The 21266-nt window shown below is 37.7% G+C and overlaps 1 protein-coding gene across 23 annotated transcripts in view; it reads right to left on the bottom strand.

Moving 5' to 3' along the window:
• OXR1 (oxidation resistance 1) overlaps positions 1–21266 on the bottom strand; it is a 338566-nt gene that overhangs the window by 179771 nt on the left and 137529 nt on the right. For 2 of the 23 annotated variants that reach the window (XM_072924922.1, XM_030266555.4), the window contains one exon: positions 14964–15047. The exons of the other annotated variants lie outside the window; for them this stretch is intronic. The gene's annotated coding sequence lies outside the window, so the exon portion shown is untranslated. The remainder of the gene's footprint in view (positions 1–14963; positions 15048–21266) is intronic. 23 annotated transcript variants of the gene reach the window in all.

Below are 21266 nucleotides of genomic sequence, written 5' to 3'. Positions count from 1 at the left end.
TGGGCATCAACACAAGCACCTCTTTATTTGCATGCATCATGGAGATTCTTGATCTCCTTTTAGACCATATTAATTAAGAAATATATATATATTTATAAACAAGCATATATACTAATTTTAAAACAAACGTATATATTTTCCTCCTGAGGCTTTTAGTTTTAGTTTTTTTTTAGTTAAAAGGCTGTAGCTGTTCTGATAACTTCCATGTGGCCCAGACAACAGGTAAGAGCGATGCTCTAGAAATGCAGGCTGTATTTTCATATTTCACCATTGAACAGTGAATGTAGACTCTTGTGTCTTGGGATCTATATCCAGACCATATGTCTCTGCTACATGAATCTCTCAGACTGAGGTACATGAAACTAATGTCAGCTGCTGCCCTCCTCTCTTGTTTCTCTGACACTGGTGATTTCAGGCATTTTATTGTACTCATGCAGCATCATTGCTCCTACCAAAGCCCCCATTGCAGATGGAGATCATTGACTTACCCAGCCAATACACCCCCAAAGAACTGTGATGATGTGCTGAGCTGGTTACCATGTGTCTCACAAGCATTTTGTGTTCAAAGTGTCTTCCCAAGGGAAAAAAAAAAAGCTTCTTGCTTGTTACAACCTTCTGACACTGCCTACCTTGTGACACAGTGCACAGAAACAGTTTAATTACAAAGGGATAGAAAGCTGTTAGACTTAACCCAAATCTGAGAATTCATGGATAAAAGCTGGATAAAGTGTCCTACATCGACATAAAGAAGAAGTGACAAGAAGTGGTGGGGGGAAAGAAACCCAAGGCCAACAATGAAGGTTCAGCAGCTGGCTTCTAGAGCAAGGTATTGCTTGGCACCTTGTCTTGCAAATCAGAGAAATCCAACTAGTCCAAACAAATAGGAGATCTAGTTGCAAATGTGTTTGGAGTAGATTTCTATCCACTGCTCATATCACGTTTGCATATATTCTTTTCTTGTATTGGACTCCTGAGAAGAAAGGAACTTCCCCTGATGAGAAATAGCTACAATGGTAGTAGTTTCAGAAATATCCATACATGCTATAGTAATATTTTTTTAACAGTAATATTTTGCTAATAGTTTATCCAGGAGTTATGGGACCTATAATTTTTACTTTCCACATTCTTCCCATGTATTTACAGGTTTGAGAAGGACAACAGATGAAAGAAACAAGAAATCACTGTTTTTCACTGAATTTCCAATGCACTTGATGTACTAGATTTACTCCACAGGACAACAGAAAACTCCTCACAGCAGCAATGTGAATTGAAAGGAGTTACTAAGATGATGACTGTCATCATCCCAAACAGGGATGATCCTATTAGGGCTAATAATGAAAAGATTCAAGCAAATATATAATCAGTGCATGGAGACAAGGTTCTCTAGGCTAAAAAACCTTCTAAAACCTCCTGCTGTAAATGACTCTAGCTCTGCTCCTAATATACATACTCTTTCTACATGCATTTCAAGGGCTCATGTAGACACAGAAGCCTGCAGTTTATATTCAAGATAACAAATAAATGGGAAACCAGTGTAACATAGCTAAAAATAAACAAATCTCCCTTTAGTGCTATTGTTGCTGCAGTATAGCACTATTCACATGCAGAATGGACTGGGAACCAGTTTGTCTCTAAGGCTCTTCCTCTCCAAACAGGCCTTTCTTTGTCTTCCCTAGCAACCATTTAAACAGGACAAATGCAGAAGATATATGAGTGTCCTGAATATAAGGGTTTTTCACTCATGTTGCTGTTGCCAGACTCCAGCCATCACTGACAGAAAGAACCACAGCAGCTGGACCAGCACTCACTGTGGTCAGGCACGAAGGTCAGGCATGCTGTGTCAGTCACTCTGCCATCACATCTAACTGCAGTAATGGCTTTTCTGCTCAAAAGCAGTTGTCACCTGTCAAGTGGTATTTATTTCTTCACTCAGAAAATAGTGCCATAATAACAACGCCTTAGGAATTTTTAGTACAACACAGGAAAAGGAAAAAAAAACTACACCAAAACAAATTCAAACCCAGAAATGCAGCTAATGTTAATGTAATTAAAACTTATTTTACCACTAAGAGTACTGTGGAAAGAAAAGAAAACATAAATATTTCGTATGATTTTGGAATAATCTGGAATAATCATACATTATTATAAGGCATAAGTAGACACGTGCTATGTCTGAGACACCCTGGTAAGAATTACAGCTGTGCTACATCTACTCCAAATTAGCAGCAAACAAGTGTTTTTCTTACATTATTCCCTTCCAGACAGCTCAGAAAGAGCTGAAATAAGATAAATACTGAAACATCAGTAGATTTTGCACACACAGCCTGAGTGCTTTGCAACCTTAAGACCTAAGAAGAGGGAGGAAGAAGAGTAGAAGAGAAGCTGGGAAAAGGACCCCTGCTTTGCTCTGTGGCAATGCACTGTAGGGAAGAAAGAAACTAATACCTAAAACAAGGCATGAGTGCTGCTGCTACTGCATTGTTTGGCTTCTCAGTGCACCACAAGGAGATTTGTGGGGTGGAAATCTTCTGTCTGTGTGGAGGGATGAAAGGACAGAAGTGACAATCCCCAACTCTGAAATTCTTCATGAGGAAGGTACCAAAACAGTGAAAGTTTCCATATGTTTTCTAGATTCTGTCTTATTTGCAAGATTATCTAGTCCAAAATATTAACTTTTCTTGCTTTTTAAATCCCTGATAAGGAGACACTGGCATGAGTACCCAGTCTATCACATTGCACTGGGAACCACCTTCACAGGCGGTACAAATATTTGTGTAAACAGAATTGCTGTCTGAATTCTAAATAAGTTTGAATGTTTTGATAAACAAACATTTATAGCTTTCCTTCATATTCACTGCAGAGGAAAGAAAAGTGTTTTGTTTTATATCCCCAAACTGAGTTTATAGCTTTTAAGAAAATCTTTCAAAAATTGATAATAGTGTAAATAATACAGAAAATTACTCTTAGGGGAAAAAAGACCAGTCTTAAAATTCAAACAAGACAACACATTACTATTTACAGAAGGAATATGGAAAGAAGGAGAGGGACAAGAATCACACAAGGGAGAGATTCAATGCCAATATAATGATCAGTTCTGTCCTTCTGCAGAGCAGGAGCAGATGCCTCAGCCCCTGCAGTTCTGCCTCTGGGAGAAGGCAGGAGAATCAGAAGCTAGTAAGATGCTACAATCATTTTATTTGCACCCATCTGAGGAAAAAAAAATGGTCAAAGAAGACTTAAAGACTGCTCCTTTTAATAGTATTTTCGTGCCAGACTTGTAAGTGTATGATGAAACACATTTTCTTCCAGAACAGACTAGTAAAAGTACTGATGCAGCAACTTGGCTATTCATAATGCTTCTGGCAAAAGACCACAGAAAAACTCAACACTAAACTGTTGTTTCAAACAAAGGTGTTTAGTCTAAGACTAATAACTTGCTCAGCTATGACCAAAGGATGCTGTATGATTACTTCCCTTCCCTAATAATATTGTACAACAAATATTGAACTGTTTCCAGCACATAATTTAATGGCAGGCTCTAGCAGACACAATGTATTTTATTAAAAATTTGTCTCCAATTTTGCATAGAAGCTTTACAGTGGGAGACTCACTATTTGGACGCTGAACATCACCTGACATAATAAAACTCTGACTTAAAAAAAAATATAAATACATAAGGTAATAAAGTTATAAATCATTCAGAAAGGTGTTTGGCTTTAACTTTTGAACTAATTCCTTGGAACTTATTTAGGTATCAGTGCAAAACGAAAAAAAAAAAAAAAAAAAAAAAAAAAAAAAAAGGTTCACAGAATAGTTCCCTAAACCATCAATCTAAAATTTTCATTACCTGAGAATGAAAAAGTTATGCTTTTCAGGAAATAAAGTCACAGATTGAAACAATGGTTAGAATGGCCCTAAAATATCTTTTTTTTCATGAAAAATGGAAAAATGCCCCATTTGTTTAGGCATTTCTAAACTTTTCATCAAAATTTTGTTTAAAAAGAGATTTTTTCTTTTCTTCTGGTTTTCAAATGGAAATGTTACCTAACTAATACACAAATTTTTCTGTTCCTAAGCTCTCATTTAAAAAAACAAAACAGAATTTAAAAGTTCATAAAATGTTCTTTATAGCATTTATCTTAAAAACTATTCTACTATTCAAATTGACCATAGTTGATTCAAAGCTTCTCTTGTTTTCAAAATATTCAAAGGTTATGTATCCCTATTGACCAGTAATTTTATGTGGTTTTAAAATTAGACTAAAACCACTCAACATTTTTGCCAATTTCTTTAGCACAATGTGACATCTGCAATATTTGCTGAATGAGGATTTTAGTCCCCACTCAATTTCTGCAAATGCAATGAGTATTCTTCCTCCATTTCAAGGATTAATTTTGCAAATGACACTTTAAGCACTCCAAGCACAATGGAATAAGTCAAAAATAAATCCTACAAGTGCAAGAGGCCAGTGCAGATGTGCAAGAGGCCAGTGAAGATGTGCATGAGTCTCAAATGCATTTCATTCTTCATGCTGACAGTCTTATCATGTCCAATAAAAAACAGCCATTGAGACCACCACACTCGTAACATTAAGCTTCATCTTCTCTCCCAGCTGGAAGGGCATTCAGGTTTATGTAATGCAGCTATTTTATTTTCACCACAATTCTTTTGCATGGCTGGGCAATGCAAGCAGAAGGCAGAAGTGGTTGTCCAGCCATATCTCAAAGCAAACCAGCCCTCTAGTAAGGATTTTGGGCAGGGAGGGAGGGGGAGGGGGTTCAAAAAACCTCTCACAAAACTGTTCTGTGAGAGCCTGGGAGTTCCTAGCGCTCCCAATATTCAGTTTAAGCATTATCCCACATTGCTTCTTCTGCCAGTGCTTTAGCTATCTCTCCTAGTCTTCCACCTCCAGAGTAGGGAAACCAGACTCTGATGTAACAGCATCAGATGCTGGAGCTAGCAGAGACTGTCACCACTCCTGGGGACACAAGATGAGCAGGATGGCTGCTCCAGCTCAGTGCCACACGGGCAATAAGTGCTGCTGAGTTTGTGCACAAGCAGGCAGTGTTCCTCACTATTTTATACCTCCTTGGGATATTATAGCTAGTGCAGACCTACACTGCACAACAATGACCAAGACATGGCACCACTGCAAAAGCAGCAACACTACCACAGTCTGCAGGAATCCCTCTGCAGCTCACACATGTGCTCACACTTTTAAAGAAATGCCTGGATGTATTCCTTGGTTTGGTTTTTAACTCTTACTCACTGGATATAAAAGGCTGATTCACTATTCCCATAATTTTCTATCCAGTTTTACAATACTCAGAAAAAATGTGTTCAGAAGTTTCTAATGGGTTGGGCACCTTGAAGCTCACTGTAGGAACTGGAGTGAGAGAAAGGGACTGCAGGCAGAGCTCAGAGCCAGGGCTCAGTACTATCGAAGATTGTTTAATAGCCAAAGGCAAAAACACCCCGAAGGTCAGTGACGTTCCCCTCTCTATTTCCTGAAAGCAGATGGTGGAAGAGTTTGGAATTAATAGCACTGCAGGGCCCAGCTTGGCACCAGCTCCCTGCAGAGATGATCAGCCTTTTCTGCTGACAGCCTGCGAGACAGCTCTCGATCCACGTGGCAGTGTGTGTGCCCAAGAACCGCCCTGCAAATCAAATCTGGGAACATAGATCACTGAATGGCATCAAGTACATTAAGAAAACTTGCTTTCTTGTTTATAGTAGATTTTACTGTGAAAGTCACCGACTCTTTTTTTAATTCGACAATTCTAATAAAGAAATGTGCATATCAAATCAGGCCCCAAACAGTGTTTTGCTCCAGTGAACAATATAGCCACACAAAACATTGCTTTTTGGTAAAAGGCCATCCTCTCCTCTCCCACACACACTTAAAATTAACTGTACATGTTTATATTTAGATTCAAAAGCTTTCAAAATCTTTTCTCCTCATTAAAATGTGACAGCATTTACTGCTACCTAAACATATCCTTACCACTCACAGAAAAATTCAAGACTTCTAAGGTTTTTTCTTTACTGTTGTCATCATAATGATTACCAGTAATTAGATGCAACAAAACTAATTAATGCCAGCCAACAAGATTTTTTTTGAAAAAGTTTTGTCACTTCAATGTTCTTTTTAGTTCTCCAAGATAATGTGTTCCCAAGTAAGGTTGAAAGACTTTGACTTAGAATGAGACAGCTCAAAGACAGACTTGGTTATCTAAAGCCATGCCTGCCTTCTCATAAAACCTGGATCTGGTGCTAGGGCAGAAATAGTTTAATATTTCTCTGTTCTTATGTGATTGAATTAAAACACCACCAGATTAAAATGACTTTTCAGATGATAAAATTTATTATTTCTACTTTCTTCCTGAGAACTTTGAATGCGAACAAAAGTAATCCTGCAGCTGAAAAATAAGCTCCACAACACTAAATTAAAGGAGTTCAATCTAGTCAGCTCATAAGGGAATGATGAAATGTGAATTGTCACTGAATTTAAATGATTAGGTATGGAAAATACTAGAAGAAAAATACTTTTCAGTCTTGAAAACAAATGCAAAGGTTTCAACTGTTCTAACCAGAACTTAAATGAACAAAATCTTAAAAATATTAAATTTCCAGGCAGTAAGGGAAATTAAACTTCTTCCTATACTTGAGGCAGGGAAAAGGAATTAGAAAGGTGTCAGTCCCCAAGCATGGTGGTTCTCATTATCCACAGTGGTGATAGAACTGTCCTTTAAGTACAATGACAGCAAAACCCAATGTGAATACAAGGCTTATATGGAGTAAATTTTTTTTTTTTAGGTTATCCCTCCACAACAAAATTTCTATAAAAGAGTTTGTATGTTCAACTGTTCATTTAATTTTATAGAAATTTTTGAAGGCAGAACATATGAGGTGATAAGCAGTCCAGCTATAATGCTACCAAGGGCAAAACCACGTAAATCACATAAAGTTTTATGTTGTATGCCATAAAATTACACTTGGTTAACAACTGATCCAGACTAATTCCTGTCAGAAGGGATGTAATATTCAATGTTCTAGGCAGGTCAGAAGTAGTCCTTGTAAGCTGTCAGCAGCAATTAAGAGGTTTTCTTTTTGCAGGGTATTTTTTTATGTGTAGTAGATATTGATTGAGGATAGATGGAAATGTTTAGTTGAAGTATTCCTAGTGTTTTAGGAAGATGAATTGGAGATCCATTGGTTCTTGTAGCACCCATCTAGGTCACACAGCCCCCAGGAGAATCCTCTTCTCTCCACCCTCCTCTTACCTCCTCTGTTCCTTGAGGAAAAACAATCTCTGCTACCAGTCTGCAGCATTATCTGAGCAGCTTCCCATATTCTGCCCAGCACATTCTCCTGACATTCAGGGCATTTCTGTATTCTCCTCCACAGAAGAGCCTGCTTTGTTCAATCTGCTCTGCTTTGACCAACAGAAGGATGCACTGAACACAGTGGGAGTTAGGAAAGTCCAAACCAAGGTGCCTGCACTGTCTGTTCCAGAAAATATTTTTAGTTAGCAGTGAAGAGCAATGTGCAGCAATTCAGGACCTACCTGTGATCTGGTTTGAAGTCTCCCAGGTCTACACACAGAAAGTTCAACTTTCTCAGATTTGTCACTTTTAGCTGCTGTTTCTTCTGCACCGTGCCTCCCCAGAGCTCACAGAATGCCCTATTTCAAGTTGCTGCTGCTGCTTTGTACCCCCACCTCACTTCCACTGCTGGCACATTTTGGAAATAAAAGCCAGGAGAGGCAGTAGACTCTGAAAACAGGATCATATACAAACTGCAGTGTCCACCAGAGATGTAGTATAAAAAGTTTTTATAATTTTGTCTCCAAACAAAGACTCATACAGCACTCAGTTTTGGGGGTATTTTAGTTCCCGAAACATACCACCCAAAAAATGCAGTTACCCAGAAATCTCAATAATAGCAAAAACTATTTCCAAAATCATGGTTAAAAATTGAGTATCCTCTAGGCTTGAAAAACAAAACCAACACTAAAAAAAATTCTAAAAAGTACTTTTCAAAGCAATCCAGACATCTACTCTGCATGTCAGTTGCAATCAACTACTAATACATCAGAGCAGTCCTTCTCTCTCCAGCACACAAGCCAAGCACTCTCCAGGCCTTCTGACAGCTCTAATCCCAAGGGTTATGCTCCACCAAAACTCCAATACCAGTAAAAGATAAAAGTCAGCCCTTAGAAACTCAGTACTGCTCACTAGGAGCCTTTCATGCCCAACAGGACTATTTCACAGTCCTTTGTGGAATGGTTGTTCTGATTAGGAATATTAGAGAAACCAAAAAATGTATAGTTACGATTTTTACTGCCACATATTATTTTTTATTTCAGATTATTGGTATCATTTTTAGTCTGCTGAATTATTTCATATGTGGCATATTTAAATATGCTGTCTTAGCAAATAAAAATAACTATAAAATTTAAAAAATAAAATACATCATTTTAAGTTCCCCTCTTCCTTTTATAATTTATCTGAAGGACTCTTGGTTGAGCACCTCTTCAGATCTTCATAAAATCCATTGCATAGTCTATTACAAGCTCTGTGAAGCACTTCTTTCTCATCTCCTAACCTACTGCTATAAAAACAAAAGAAGAAAATGCCACAATCCTCACATGCAATGAACAAGATAAACCCCCATCAAGAGCTTGCAGGTTAATCTGGTTCTATAAACACAGCCTTAACATACACCCAGAATACCTTCCCCTGAACTTCCAGGGGGAAAAAATAATCAGTATCTCAGTGGAAAGAAGAGGATGTGAAGTTTTAGGAGGTTGCTTTGTTTCTGAATTTTTTTTTAATTAAAAACTTGGTTTATCAGAGTAAAGCAGCCATTAACCTTGGATGGCGACTGTAACTCCACAGTAGCCCCTCCCCACAGGAGTCAGCTATCAGAGCTGTCTGTGAGAAGCAGTCAAAAACTCTGTGCCATTCCTACTTGGAGTACAACTAAAAATACCAGCCCAAATTAGCACCGTGCAAAGACAGTCATCAAGCACCTTAACACCTTCCTGACAGAACACATACAGAGCTTCTATTCAAATTTTGTTACCATGTACCTGAACCAGGTATCTGTATTGAACCACAGCAGTTCAAACTATTTTAAGGCTACTGCTGGGAAAAACAAAGAAACAGCAAAACAACAGCAAAACTACTAAAAGGGGCCTATTCCAAGAAGAGTTTCTCTCTCTTTCATATATCCATGGAATAGGTACTGTTGTCTTTTCCTAACTTGGAAATGAAACTCAAGATAACTTTAGTAAGGAGGTAATAAAAAAGAGGATCTTTACTTGAAGGCTTTCAGGAGCAGTTATGGAAAGATGTCCACAAAAGTTCACCCCCACCAGGGGTGAATACACATTTATGAGTTTTAGGCAATTAGCATAAATGATAAAAAGCACCAATTAGGAGGACAAGTGATGCAATTCTCCCCTGGTCAAACCTCTTCTCTGGAGCACCCCTTCAGCACTAGTTGTACTTTCTCAATGAAAATGTTGTTTTCAGGAGTTGTTCTCAGCCTTGGCTCCCAGGAAGAACCAAGATAGGACAGGGGCCTTGTACCACTCGGGTCTTGGAGCTCTGGAATTTGTTTTGTCTTTCTGCTTAGGGAAAGGCCATGGAAAATTACTGGGAAAACTAGCTACTAATACAACAGGCTACAGAGCCACAAATATATGTGTGAAGAATACAGAGAACATATAAAAAGAAAAAAAGGCAAAGCCTAAACTGGTGTCACTACAAGTAGCATATTTATGTGTAACCACTTTATCAGCAGCTGCAATATCCTTCAGAAAAGGTGAGGTTTTGAGACACTAAGCTCTGCTGCACTGTCTTCAACTCCACAGACTCTTTTTCCTTCCTATTATCAATAGACAATTGAAAACCTAGACCATAAGTAATCATGAAACTATTTATATTTCCTTCTGCAGTCACAGTTGCTCCTATATCTCTGCTCGATTTTAACTTCCAAAATCCAAGACTGCATTGATTTTAATCACGATTTTAACATGATTTTAATAAAAGAAGCTGGTGCAGATACCTGATTCAGCTCAGGTATCTGCACATGATGGTCAATAATTTATAGTTATTAGTGACACTATTTCACCTTACTGGTTAGCTGGTTTTGCTTTTTTCCCCTGAGCCCATTTGTGCCAAAGCAACACTACACAGGAACGAGGCAGCTTGGGATTTTGGGAATTCAGAGTGTTCTGGTGTTTGGTTGGGGTAGCAGAAGGAAACAGCTACTCAATGTGCCTCTGACCACTGGGAGACAGTGGCAACAAGGCCAGCACTGTGACTGTGAACCTGCCACACGTTTCATATCAGCTCAATGATAGGAAATTACCCGACTTCTTTAACCACCCTTTTTTCTGGGTTTAAAGGGTCAGCTCTGCCTCCAACTCTACCTCTTCCCCTTCCATCTTCCATCAAATGGACACAAATCTAGACCTCTGTGACCCTTATCCATAAAATCCTTTTAATTCCTTTCATGGTTTTAATGTCACTGTTCATCTCCTTGCCTCCAGGTAATGCCGATGCCATTTCAGTGCCATTTTTAGTGCAACTCATGATGTTGGAGGCTGAGCTATGCAGGTGACTGACCACCCCTATCCTCCTGTTTTCAGTACAACCAGCAGCTTCATGGGTGTGAAGTGGAGAAATGAGGAGCAGCAAATGCCCCATACACTAAATGTCACCTCTTCCAGCTGGGCTGCTGCTGCTCCTCTGCTGCCCGTCAGTGGCCAGCACTCAGATGAAGACCATATATTAATTTTAAAAAATCAGATACAAGTAACAAAAACTGCAGCTCTCCTTCAAATATGAATGAATTGAACTGTTCTCTGAATCACCTTTGGGCATTGTCTGGTTCTACACAATTCGGGATAGAAGATGGTAACTAATACACTATTTTGTGTCATTTTCTTCTCTCCATATCCTTCAGATCTTCTAGGTGGCAGCTAACTCACATTCAAGAGAAATGGGGAGAGGAAGGGAGTAATTACCATGCTTATTCTCTGCTCTTTATTTCAAAGTTTTATGGAATATTGTCTCTTACAATACTCCTCAGGTGAAGCTGTGCCAGTCTCTGACAAATTGCTTTGCTCACAGAGCCATGGGCTGCCTGTGCTAGCAGGCCTCCAACCTTCAGCACTGAATCCTCCTCTCCTTGCAGGGTCTGGCTCATCAAGGGAGGGTAAAAAGACTTTTGGCCTCCTGCAGAGGCAGCGCATCAGCTGCTGCTGTGACCCTGCGGTGTGGGGCATGTGCCCCACATGGACTGCAAGGCTCCCAGCACAGTCTCTGCCACCACAGTAGCAAACACAGCACCAAAACTGCTCATTCAGGTGTGAAATATCGTACATAAGCATTTCAGCCAATCAATCTTGGACTGATTTAGTTACAAATTTTCAGGTATAAGGGATTCTAAATCCAGACTCTCTCAGTGCAGGCACCGGGCTAAAGCTTTGCTTCAGCTATGGTAGAAATGCTCATCAGGATGTTGCGGTATAACTTGAGATTTTGGCAATCAAACACACAGGATGGAATGGTTACTGTACTTAGCGGTCCATCAATAAACTGCAATCTAATTTAAAGTGACATTTTTGCAGTTCTTGAAGAAACAGAAAAATTAGAGGGTCAGCTTGTTTAATAAAATATGACAAGGGTTTTTAATATGATATTTTTCTTTTTTATATTCTTATTAGAAATAATTAGAAATTTAATTAACAATTGATGATCAGACTCTCTGATGCAGCCATTACTATCCACATATAAAACAGGCTAAAAGAGGCCTAAGGCTAAAACAGTCCCTAAAAGTAAACTTAAGGCAAAAATGCTAGACAAAATTATCAACTTGAGTTGAAGCTATCCTTCTTTGTAAAAGGGTAGCAGTGACTTCCACAAACACTTATGGCCTTATATTTCCTGCATAGAGTGTAAGGTCTCTTGCAGTCTAACCTTCCTTGTGAGCATCTTCTACTCTCTGGTTAAAAAGGAACCACTAGAGTTAAAAATACTTCGAAGTATCTGACTTCATTTTGAAGTTCTGTCTTCATCTAGCAGTGAGAGCTGTCTCCCATTTATTGTATGTAAAAATAAGGATTTAAATAAATAAATAGACATTATTATTTAGAAAAAAATCACAACAGCAGCAGAACAATGGCTGTACAACAATAATGACTCAAGTGACAATTTACAAAATAGTATCAATTTTGCACTCAGTTATCAGTTTGCTGTAGTCTGGGATAACTGCTTAGGCCAAATGAAGTCCTTCTACTCAGAACAGTAAAGCTCATGGAGACTGATAGAAAATATCTTTTTCCAGATTATCATTGTCCCAGGCTTTCATACCTGAACTTTCTTTCAAAAGGAATATCAACCAAACAGCAAATCTCATTGAAGAAGAAAAAAAGAAAGACAGTTATTTCTCTGCTATTCAGAATGAGAGAGAAGCTTTAGTAGACACAGGAACAATTCACTGATGCTTGTATGTAATTTTGGAAAAATAAAGCTTATGCTTTGATCACGAGAATTACACCATTCACTCAAAAGCTTGCCTGCAGTTAGGAACTTAAAACATAATTTTTAATAACTGAAGTGCGCAGAAGTGAGCTGGAGACTCTCAAGGCAAAGGAGAATAAATCAATAAAAATATCAACAGCCAGCCCTCCTTACCCGTTATTCCTGGTACCATCAATCCACCCTAGATGGATTACTGAAATATCCTCCTGCATGGCTCTGTTAGCAAAATGAAGGATGTTACCAGGGTAGCTTATCCCCCCCCCCATTTCACTGTGGGTAGAGGATTTCAGGATTGGGTGGTCATGATCATATGTGCCATGTGATGAGACCTCCACCAGCACAATTTTCACACCCACACAAAATCTGTCCCAGGCACCACAAACATAGGGGATACTAATGGAAAGTAGAGAGAGCTCTCCTTTCAATATAGGAAAAAGTCTGAGGCCTGGCACAGACTATTATATGTGCCTCATCAATTTCCACTCAAAATCAAATTACTTCATCTCTTGATTGATTATCACAGTGGCAGAAATGCCTCACAAGGTACAACGAAAATGTTGTAGAGACCCATGACTCCCTATAGGGTACTTTCAGGAAAACTGGCCACAGAATCTACAGATATGCATCAGAAGGGATCAGGTTGTGGATTTATAGTCAATTTTAGCTTTTTGTGCTTTTAAACTTTTACAGAGATGGGAAACACCAATAAATTATGACTTAGTAAATAAGCCAGCAACTTGTGTTGTGGAGCCACTGAAATACTGGAGTTCTGCACAGACGCCCCATTTCTTTCCCTAGGTCAGCAATCACTTATTCTCAGTGCAGGAATACCAACAGTGAAAAAGGCATTAAGTGCTATTTTATTTAGAACACAAGATAATTTGAAGTTCAGATCTATCATTAGTCCTGAATAATATGTTATATATGTTATGCGTTACAATCGGCTACCTACTTTTTTTTTTTTTTTTTTTTTTTTTTTTTTTTAATAGCTTTGGGCCTATAAGGCCTCTGGTTTACCACAGGCTAGGAAGATGACTCTGACCATATTTTTTCCATATGTGTATTTTAGCCTGGCAAGGACACTCAAAAGGCAATTACACTATAAAATTATACAAAACATTTTTCCTGCCAGTCTCTCTATATTTCTATGAAGAAATATGAAAGATAGACACTTATAAAACAATTTCAGATACCAAAAGTCAATCTGCTTGCAAAACCAAACTAGTGACCCTTGTTTAATTTCATATTATGGACCCTGCTGCCTGGAACTCCAAGTGCTTAGTCTACCCATTCAAAGTTTGCTTTGTCTTTCATGACTTGGCTCAGACATAGTCTTCACTGTGTCAGGCCTGCCACCTTGTAAGGGAGAATAGTGTATTAGTAACATTCATTTCCTCTCCTCCATTGATTAAAAGCTGTGGTTTTTCCCTTCATGGTCTGTGTGATGATGTTGACAGAATATTTCTTGCAATGCCACCAGTATTTGAGGACATTTTTCCCACTTGTAAATAGAAACTATATTATTCTGGAAAGTGGAGATAAAGCTGAGGACACTAACCATATTGATTTTTGTTGTGTTTATCTGTCTCTTTATATCTCTGCAAATCCCTAGTGTTTCTGATATTACTTTCTAACAGTGCATTTTTCTTATTTCCTACTGAAATAAATGTCAGCAGATGACAACTTAATCTTTGTTGTTACTATTTGGTAATTTAACTGCACTAAATAAGGGACAGAATCTAATTGCAGAATCTTTTTGCACTAGCTTTGTGTTATCTTAGCATCTTTTTCTGCTGTCTGACTAGGCTGAAGATCAAAAGCATAAATGGTAAACCTGTTATCAGCCTATAGTTCAGCATTAACCACTTAAATTGTGATTCAGCAATTTTGCAAAGATGACAGATAAAACTTATATAAGAATCACAATTTTGGCAAACATGATTAACTGCTTAGGGGTTAAGGGGTTTTGATAAGATTATCTCAGGGAAATATGAATAAACAGTCCAGTACATTATGCAGAATCACAGAATCATTTAGGTTGGAAAAGACAATTAAGATCAAGTCCAAGCATTACCCACTATATACTGTACCATTCCCAGCAAAGTAAACTAATTTCTGCCTGTTTTCTTGTACAAGACCATCTTTATTTGTCCTGTGCTGCCAACTCTTCTGTTTATTTTGGTCGATGTCTTTGGTGTGTAAACAATCCATAGAGTTGGTTCAGCCTCCCTATTCAAGACTAAATATCTCAATTCTGTTCTTCTATTCTTTTTAGCATCTAAATCCATTTATACTGTATTTCCAGATACCCCTCAGAAATATTTTCATAAAGACTAAGAGAGCCGTAGCACCTTATAAGAGGAGTTATGCTGCCTCTGGTGTTTTTTTTAACCCCCATTTCCTCACCTTGTTCACAGGGGATGCAGACTGTTCTCATGGGGCTCCAAGTCAGTGAATGTGCTGGTGGGGGAACATGGTCTAAGATCAGCCCTAAGGGTAGGAAACAACCTATATCAATTCACCTTTAAAATAATTTAATAAAAAATAACCAAAAATTGGCAAAGAAAACATATGGATTTCAGCATTGTTGATTACTCCAACAGTTTATAGAAGTTGTTCTAGGTCTTGAGTAGTTCTGAGAATTAGGCCCAATACATAAGAAAAGCAATTTTTTAATACCCATAGGAAACCACAAGCCCCAGATGCTAATGTCTGCAAGTAAAACAGAAGATTCAATAGCTAAAAATTTAAATGGTTGCTAGTAAGCCACATGCCTTAAGACTTTATCAAGGCACTGTCAAATCAGAGGAAATCACGTTTGCATGAAGTTGTCACCCGTCACCTCAGATATTCATTTTTATTTATTGGAGCTTCATCTCTTGTGCAATGAGTGACTCAGGCTGCTCTAGGATCCAGCATCTTTCACAGTAATGGGTTCACTAAAGCTGTAGCACTGCTCTTGGCTTCTGCTCAGCAGTTGGCCTGAGGTTACAAACTGTACTGTTTATTGAGCCTTATTAAAACCACTGTCATGTGGAATCAGCTTAGCTTGGCTTTAAGAAAATGTAGAATTGCCTAAACATGCAATTACTTTTGAAGTTAGAATGCTAAGTTTGTACCATATTCCAGTGATTCTAATAATGATTCTAATCCTATTCCATGAACAATAAATGGTCACATGTGTTTGTTGGTTTAAAACCTGACTCTGCAAAGGTAGTATTTATACTAAAATAATTTGAAGTCAGCTTGCAATTAATGCTGCAAAACAATATTTGTCTAAGTAACAAAACTCAAATCCTAACTATGCAGGAGTTGTAAATGCATTGTATGTATCCAATACTTTTGGCAAGAAACCAATGAAGTATTTTAAATTTCATATTTAATGTTCAGTTCTGGCTGGCCCAGAATATTTATTGAGCTGTTATCTCACATACTATAAAGCAGTGACGAAGCGGGTTCTGCATGAGTGCTATCAAATATCCTCAATGTGCCATTACAACTGGCACATTTTTGTAAAACAAGACCTTAGCAGCTTGTGATATATTATACAGTAATTGATATAACAAGCCTGTGATATATTATCATAGTGTTCCTGCTCCAGAAGGGGGCTGGCTTTCTCGAGATACTGAGGAGGAAGTTTGTATAATATGTTTGTACATTCCCTTAGAACTATTTTATTGGTCCATCCAGAAAGGAAGCATTAGAAAAGAAGTACGACAGAAAAGGGTATTTAGGCCATCATTATAAAGATGGAACATGGTTAACAGTTTTAAAGTGGTAGAGGAACAGTTTTAATAAACCCTTCTAAACCTTTTTTGCTATCATAAATTGTAATAAAAAACAAAAGAGAAAGAATGAAGTCAAGCTACAATAAGGAGATAATTCTGAGCAGTAACAGCAATTAAAGAATAAATCATCCAGGCATTGAACTTGCTTCTGCTAACATCAGCAGCAAAATTCTTGGCAATTTTGTAAGATTACATCCAGTGCAGGAAAATTAAAACTTCCTTATCAAACTAGATGCTGTGGTAATTTCTTCTGGGAATGAGGCTTATTTTTTTTTTTCCTATTATAAACTATATTTAAATGAACTTTCACCTACACAGAGAATAGACTTCTCTCTCTTGTGTTACCTAAAACTATTGAGAGCTGGGACTTAGCATTAACTTGTGTAATTTATAGATGAAGTTTTAATCTCATGACCAGAAAGCCCACTGTTAACTCACTGGGCAATGCATGTGAAGGGAGAGTGGAGATCAGAAACAGGAATAAAGATATATCCAGGGAATTGCTCTACACTACTAAACATGTATGAAAAGAAGACTACCAAGCATATATGTCTGTCAGAAAAAAATCAGACATATGAATTTCATCTTGTACATGGAATACTTGATTATGTCTACATTTTTATGTGACTATTTTAAGCCCAGACATAAAATGGAAGGAAGGCTGTGAAAATTCTCTGCTAGCTTGCTCACAGGGGAGAATGTGGTGCTTTCTTTCTCTTTTTATTCTGAGTTACATTTTTCTTCGTTTACAAAGTGAATTAAGACTCAACAGTGCATCAGGAATTATCTCTTCCAATGTGACATTATCTTTACATTTAATCTAGTGTTTTTCTGACTGCTTAAATTTAATGCCATTATGGTTCTTAACTGTAAATCATACTCACAAGTAATGATGGTTTGCAACCATTAAATAACCAGATCAATTCAAGTATCCTTTCTCCAGATGAAAATCAGAACCTAGAGGAAGAAGTGAGTCCAGCATGGCTTATTGTCCTCCACTAATCCAGCAGGCCAGAAAGAACTGTGAGAAAATGAATGCAAAACTCTTCTATGTCACGTTTGATATAATGATATCAATCTTGTCTTTTCCTTTTCCTGTTTGAAAAGTTATGCAAATTTATTTTAATCTCTCTATCACTATGATAATTTCAAGTGAACAGTAATCTGATGGTCTGTTTTATAGCCTCTTTGGAATATTCTTAAAAGTCTAGGCTTTCTTTTTTTATTACTATATCAAAAGTGGCTATTATTAAACTCTAAAATAGAGTTTAAAAGTCAGTAATTTTAATGAAGAAATCAAGAAAACTGGAACAATCCCACTCCATCTCAAGGTGACACATAAAAGCAATACATTAAAAAGAATTGGCAAGTTAAAGAGCAAACATATGATGGAGATGGCTATGCAGGAAGAAATAACAAAGCAGCACTTCAGCACTGAAAACCTCAACTCTCCTTTCAGTAGCCCAATGAACCAAACATTTAACTATTGTTTAAAAACAAAACACAAATAATCAGGAAAAAAATCAAAAACTCCTCTGTTAGATGAAGTAGTTCTATGCTGAAATAAAAAGGCATTTTATGACCCAAGAAAAACTAAAATAAAACTAAAGAAGCAAAAAATAGCTATACATGTCTTCACCTTGTGGCTAAATTTTTATTCAGTTGTACTTAAACACCTCACACAGAAGTATGAATTATTATGTTTTGATTGTGGTCCATTATTATGGTAGATGAAATGCTAGCTAAGCAAATCATTAGACCTTCATCTGACAAGCTTTTCCTTCACTGCAGAAATGGGAAGTGGAGGGAGTGGTAGGCTGTAATTATGATGTTTGCAGTCCCCTTTTTACTTGGCCAGGACTCCAGAAGTAACCTTGGCCAATCATTAGGTTTTTGGAATGGTTTATCACTTTCCACCACTTTTTTCTAGCATGAGCTGTGTGATTTAGACCCATTGCTTAACAAGAACTAAAACAAAAACCAGTGTAAGAAAACACTGTGAGAACAGGGGTCTTACTGACAAGGAGCCAGCACACATGAGCAAAACCCAAGGAAAGCTCCTTCAGACCATTGTCAGCCAGAAGTTTCATTCCTTGAGCAATAGAGATTTTTTCTGTAGTCCTTAGAAAAAACATCACACTGACTTCACAAAATCCTTAGTTTCTTTACCTGACTAATGTGAAGGCCTTTTTGAATTCCCTAGAAATTTTGTCAATGTAATATCAGCTCCACAGGTTCATTAACTTCTTGTGTTAACTAAATACACGCATTTTTAGTAGGCATAAACAATCACTTTTTAAATTCTTTGAAAAGTCTGAGGCCCTAAGTATGACTCAGAGCATAAAATGCACTAAGGAAAAAGTGGATTTAAGTAGCCTTCCCTCTCTGCTTTTCTTCCTTTTTGATCACTTTCTTCATTCCACTATTCAGTTTTTCTTTTTCTATTTTTCCTTCAATTTTATTTTCTAGACTCAAATATTTATAAATAAACTAAAACTTTTTACTATGATGTAAAACACCTGGAGTGTTTTCCCCATATTTTAAAAGTTGCAATCTCTTTTGTCCTATGTGTTTCCTTAATAAATAGTCCTGAGTCTATTCATTTTTCTAGAGTTGCCAAAATATTAATACATATCCATCTCGTTTATTCATTCAGTCTTCTTCTTGGCCCCCATTATTCACTGTAGCACAGTGAGAAAAAAAAAACAAAAACAAACAAAAAAAAGCAAGCAGAGTCCTTACAATGAAGTACTTGTGCTCAGAAAAGAATAATCATAGAAAATTTTATGGCCATTTAATGACAAACAGATTAGGAAGCAATTAGCATCTGCAGGTCTGTGTGGCACTGAGGTGCAAGATGCAGTTCTGGCTGAGCAAAGCTCTCTTCTCCCGAAGCACCCCCAGGACAGGCATGGATGACAGCAGTGCCCATTTTAAATTCAGGATCCCCATGACAGCAAGCCATGCCATCCACATTACAGAAAACATCTGTTGTTATTTTCACCTCATCTATCATGGTCTTTAAAAGCAAAAGACTCTGCACAAGCACAGTGAGAGACAGAAATCTGAGCCATACACTTGATTTGGTGTGTTTACTAAATACGAAATTTAAAGGAGGATATTAGATAGCTCTTTCTCCTCTATCTGCCAAACATTTAAAAAATTGATTGGATAAAACTATCCATCCTGAAGAGCACATTAGATGTGAACATGCTGTAAATCCATGTTTTTGCATGGCAGAAAGCTGCCCTTCCTGCATTAATGAAAAAACTGAAGGACATTATTTTACTCTTGAATAAACCAAGTAGTTTCTGTTGAAGCTAATGTACTCACAGAGGTAACTGCTGTTCTTCATAATAACCAGCTTTGGTCACTGGGTACTTTAGACAACGCTCCACATTTGTGTAACACCCCAAACACCTCATAATAAGTGCCATATTTTGTGGCACTCTCCCATGACCTGGGCAGCACTACTGGGCTTTGGGCAGAACATTTAGCTACCCTGTACTTTGACACCTACTCACAAAACAGAGCAGGCCACTCTGTGGGAAGCTGAGAGTGTATTTCAATTCCTGAATCCTACAGATCATCTTTCTGAAGCCAAGTGTCATCTCTACTTCTTTATATCCAAAGCATACTCAGAGAGGACACCTCTCACCTCTCTGCTTTCCTATCTATTTCCTATCCCAGCAATTATTTCACAGCATTATGTGTAGAAAAAAGAGACAGGGTGTGGGGTTTTTCAAACAGCATACAAATACAACTCTATACTTTAGGAGTAAAGAAAAACAGAAACACTGCACTGCACAAATATTAGAATACACCTAATTTTAAAAAGTTCCCAAATATCTGACAGTAGGAATGAGATTTTTACCTACATAATGCAATTTCTTATTTTGCTTATTTTCTTGTATCCCTGGTTTTACTAAAATGCAATGTTCTAAATTAAAAGGCTTCTGCTTCTTCTCTTCCTTGGGAGACATACATAGAAATTCCACTGGGAAAGGAAGAGTATTGCCTGAAACCAGGTGGCAGCAGACCTATTCTGACATCTATTTCTGATCTTATTTTAGCTGAGAGGACCCACCCAGCTCAATGGGTTACATCTCCCCTGTAGTGGCATGTGGGTACAGAAATTTCTCACAATGAAGGGAAAAATGATTCTGCAAATACATGCCTGAAATTGCTGGAGGTTCATGAGGCTGTAATATCACTAGAAGTCACAGGCCATCTGCCTTTACCTATATTAATCTGAGAGATTTTCATTAAAAAGGTACAGCATACAGTTAAACCTTTTGCAGGCATTACAAGGAAAGCCATTTGATCTTGTTGTGACACTAATATCTCAAAACATGACTTCACTTGGTGATTCCTGGCCGACTGCCTCCAGTTAATGATGCAAACAGGAAGGACAATCTGAGAAATACTTAATCAAAACATTAATTGAAAATGTGTTATATCCACAGGTCAAGGTCAACTTTTTTCCTTGTGAAATACATACAAGACAGCCAAAAGGACAATTTACTTAAATCAATAAGTAGTAATACCTGCAATGATTTACTGCAATAGTAGAACAAGATGCACATTTAAAAGAAGAGTATCTCCTCATCTAGGTTACAAAGCTCTTTAAAACAGAGCCAGAACAGCATTCAGTTTCCTTTGGTTGCAGTGAATAGTTCGAAGGTTGAAATTACATTCTCTGTTGATCACTGGAAGACAGGGATAGGGACAGACTATTGAAAAATTTCAGTGTCCTTTTGGCTGCCTTCCAGTCCCGTCTCCAAGTGGCTGCTATTCTATTTAATGTAACTGGAGTCTACCCTTAGGATGAATATCTTTCTTCCTGACAGTTTTGTTCTTTTGCAAGGCAGGGGAACATCCACAGACCAATAAAGACTGCCTCTTGAAGCCTCAGCCAAAG

The sequence above is a fragment of the Taeniopygia guttata genome, chromosome 2 (assembly GCF_048771995.1).
Source record: "Taeniopygia guttata chromosome 2, bTaeGut7.mat, whole genome shotgun sequence".
Classification (NCBI taxonomy): domain Eukaryota; kingdom Metazoa; phylum Chordata; class Aves; order Passeriformes; family Estrildidae; genus Taeniopygia; species Taeniopygia guttata.
Note: the sequence above shows the minus strand (reverse complement) of the source record. Positions and strands in the feature narration are given on the sequence as shown.